This window comes from Petaurus breviceps, unplaced genomic scaffold (genome assembly GCF_028583685.1).
Source record: "Petaurus breviceps papuanus isolate PSGF00001 unplaced genomic scaffold, PetGlider_PUasm1.0 188, whole genome shotgun sequence".
NCBI lineage: Eukaryota > Metazoa > Chordata > Mammalia > Diprotodontia > Petauridae > Petaurus > Petaurus breviceps.
In genome coordinates, this window is record NW_027185804.1 from 34,229,280 (window position 1) to 34,233,436 (window position 4,157).

The window sequence follows — 4,157 nt, forward strand, 5'->3', positions numbered from 1 at the left end:
ATCCCTCCACCAAAAAGCCTTTGAAGTTGCTAGGGGGAAGGGAACCCAAGGCTCCCACGGCCCTTCCCAGGGGTGATGACTTCCAGGGCGCTGAAGTCAGCCGGAGCTTCACTGCGGGTGGTGGGTGGGATAGGGGGAGAAGGGGATGCTGGGACCCTGGGGTAAAGGGGCAGTTACTATTCTCTCTTCTCCTAGTTCTAGGCTGAGGAGATGGAGAGAAAGAGGGGCTGGTGTTCTTTGTTGGTCTCAGTGATAAAAGATAATGGGGGCGGGGTGGAGAACTGTGGATAGCTTAGGGCAGAGAGGCCTAGACCCTGGCCTTTGGCTCCAGGCTCCCGTCCATCTTTGGTTTAGACCTCCTCCCCACCCCCAGTCAGGCAGGAGACGCCACTCAGGATGGAAGGAGAGGAGAAGAGGGTTGAGGGCAAGGGTCTGAGATGGTGCACCTGTCGCTGGCAACCGGAGTCCAGCCTGGGGCTTGTGACTGGGTGATGGGAGCAGTTACAAGAGGGCTGAGTTGGGGGAGGAGTGAGAGACTGTGAATGTGTGATGGTGTGGTGGTAGTGAGGGCTGGGTGAGGCAAAGAGGAAACAGCAGACAGTTCTTGGTTAAAGTATTCCAGAGAGATATCCCGCACTATCTCTTTCACTCTCCCCTCCCCCTCCGCCTCCCTAGCTTGCTAGCTGGTAGTGTGGGGAAGAAGACTTTCCCCTCTCCATCTCTACTCCTCCCCAGTCTCCTGGGAATAAAAGAGGAAGCTACGCCTACAGATGCCCACAGAAATATATAATACCAACAGAGAGTTAGCGGGGGTAGCGAATAGTGGGCCAGGCTTAGAAACAGAAAAACTTGGGTTCAGATCTTTCATTGGGCTCACACTGAGCTTCTCAGTGGCCCAAGGAGACTTCGAGAAATGATCAATTATGTTTCAGTTAATTGTCTAACGGCATACATCCCCACTCCCTTGAAATGGCAGATCTGGACACCGGCGGGAGGGGTTGCGGGGAGAACAGTCAACGACCATATGGAGAGCCCAGTCCACGCAGATGGCTGCAAGGACACGCTCTGGGCTTCTCCAAAGACACGGGGGAACGCTTTTGGGGTGCAGTTCGTCTCAGGTTGCTGCATCTGAGTCCAGTCCTCCCCGACTCTGCCCGAGAAGCTCGGGTGGCTTTACCCTGAATTGCGAAGTTCAAATTCCCCCTGCCCAAAGCTCGGGATAGGGGATGGCTGCGTGAAAAGGGGTGAGATCTGTCTCCGAGACCGCCGGAGGCGGCCTCGCTGGTCCAGCTACCCTAGGGGAAGTTCTTCAAATTTGTACTCTGACCAAGATCAATGGTAACTGAGGGATAGGTGTGGAGGAAAGGGAGCACAAACCAGTCTGTTTGAGGCGAGAGTCTCTCTCTGCCCTTGGGAAGCCTGGGTGGGTGAGCCCGCTCCACACCACCTTGGGCCTTACTGCGACACTGCTCGGTTCTCCACATCTCTGGTCCAATACTAACTCCCTGAAATGAGTGCTGAGCTCACACCTACAGTCAGGCGCAGTCTCACTTCTCTCAGCTCACCTCGGACCCCCCAAGAAGCGTCCTGCAGCTCTAATCACCGACATTAGGCGAACTCCCTCCTTTCCCCCCCAAAGGCCCAGCCTTTCTTTTCACCAGGCGTAGGCTAGCTCCCTGGCCTTCCCGGTTACTGTTACCGGAGCGAACCGGCTTTGAAAGCCCAGTGAGTGGCCGATAAGATAACGTAATCAAAGCAAATTCAGGTCACAGCGTTCTCTGGGCGTTTGGAACCACCACATCTGGCCTGGGTCCTCTCTGCTTGCTTATTCCAGGGGGCGGCCTCAGCTTGGGCGGCCCCTGGGTGCTGCAAGGCTTGACCTCGGCTAACTACCTTACTCCTTTTTTCTTCAGCTACTCACAAAGGAAAGACAATGGGAAAACCAGCTAGGGGTTGGTGGGAAACTGTACTCTGAGCAAGGTCTTTGTTGGCTGGGTGAGCCAACGGAGGAAGGGGAAGCTATCCTGCGCCCTACCCTGAGCCTCTCGACGGCCTGGGGCAAAAGCAGACTTTCCTTTCTCTATGCCTTCACTGTGAAGTCCAGGGACCGCTGCCCGCCTCCTTCGGTCTCGGGGACAGAACTCACCCTTTTTCATGCAGCCATCCTCTTTCCCGAGCTTTGGGCAGGGGGAATTTGAACTGCGTAGTTCAGGGTAAAGCCACCCGAGCTTCTCGGGCAGAGTCGGGGAGGACTGGACTCAGATGCAGCAACCTGAGACGAGCTGCACCCCAAAAGCGTTTCCCCGTGGCTTTCGAGAAGCCCAGAGCTTGTCCTTGCAGCCATCTGCGTGGACTGGGCTCTCCATACTGTGGTCGACTGTTCTCCCCGAAACCGGTCCCACGGCTACTCTCTCTTTCCTCCGATCATCCGGACTTTCAGAATTCTATTACTAACGACTAATTTTTGTCTAAAATAAATTGCGTCTTGGGAGATTGAAACAATCTAGCGGGACCGATTACCAAGCTTCTCAGAAATTTTCCATGATTTCAGTATAAAATCCCATGCAGCTGCCCTTTCTCTGAGGGTCCCTACAGCAGTTGCTGGTTCGGGAAGATTGTATAAAGGCGAGGTGAGGCCCCCACGTTTGTTCAAGGCTTGACCCCAGGAGAGAGTCGTAAACTTCCGAAGGTCCTCGTTTACCATAAAATCCACCCACCTGATGAAATGCCCTTCGGTCAAGCAGTCTTTAAGTGAGTCCCCTTTCGAACAAGCTCCAGCGATAGCCTCTTGGAGGGGTGAAATGAAGGAAGCTTGGGACCCTTCCTCGGTTTAAATGCCCAGGTTCTCCCTCTTTCTCTCTTCTCCTTGCCAAGGCAGCTCATCCGATTTCAGTTCTTCGGGAGATAAACCGAAGTCATTTGCCTTGTTTCTATGGTCTGGGAAAAGGTTGCCTGGTCTTTTGGTGAATAGAAAGGTGGCGGTTTCGTAGGAGGCGGAACATAGTCACCTAGGGGAGTTTTGGCTCTGTTATCTCTTTCCACTGAGCGCTTAAGCAGCCAACGGAGCGCCAAGCAGTCCCTCAGTATGCGTCGCTTGCACTTCTCAAGTCAACGCTCTTCTGCTGAATATTGGAGCTAAGACCACCGCTATCTATTTACTTTTTGCGGGTCCCCCCAGCCCCAAGCACAGACGCTTATTTAATGAACCTATGCTGGGCTTAAAGGAATTGAATCAGCTGGAAATTTGCGAGGTGCAAAGTCAAATCAATTTGTTTGGAAAGAAACGAAATTTGGGTGAACGATACGTGAAAGCAGAAGGTGAAGGAGGCGGGGAATCAAAGACAGAATTAGCACAGGGTCCCTCACTCCTGGACTTCAGAGTAGCTAATCGCCTTTTAGAAACTCTGGCACATCGTATGGACAGACGCTCCTCCTTTCAAACCAAAGAGGCCTCAGTTTCCCTTCAATTCCATTCAATCCAATCCAACATTTTAAACGCACCAATGTAATAATCTCTCCTCTCCAGGAGCTATCAATTCTGTTAGAACAAAATAGTGCAAGAAATAGGTCTACTATGTGCCAGGAACTTCGCTTTTACAAAGACAAATAGGAAACCATCCTTTCTTCTCTGCAACATCTCTGAGACCCCTCCTACCATTAATTAATGTTTGGTGATCGATTGCTTTACAGGAGTTTCGGCATGTGGTACTCACTCTATGTGTGTGTCTGACTACAAAGTCTCACAAAATGACATATAAAGAAGTGAAAAGTCTTATCAAGAAGCAGAGAGAGCCCTTACTGCTAGCCCGGACTTTCTGTTAAGCTATGGATAAAGAGATTTTCAGGAAAAAAAAATTACATTTGAAGTGCCTTTTAAGATTCTTTTAAAGAAGAAATCCTACTTTGAATGCTTTTGGAAAACAGAGGTTCACTTTTCACTATCATTTGTATGACTCAGAATTTTCGTGTAGCTAATTGGCTTAAAGTGGGGACATGTTTGAAAATAGTCAAGCATACATACATACATTTTTATCTGAATATCATCTCCCTTTATATTACTGTGTGAGCTATAGGGTGACACAGGATTTCTGTCCTCTGAAATAGAACCTTGGGAATGTGATGTAAAAACAAAATACATCAATGAAAATAATTTTTAA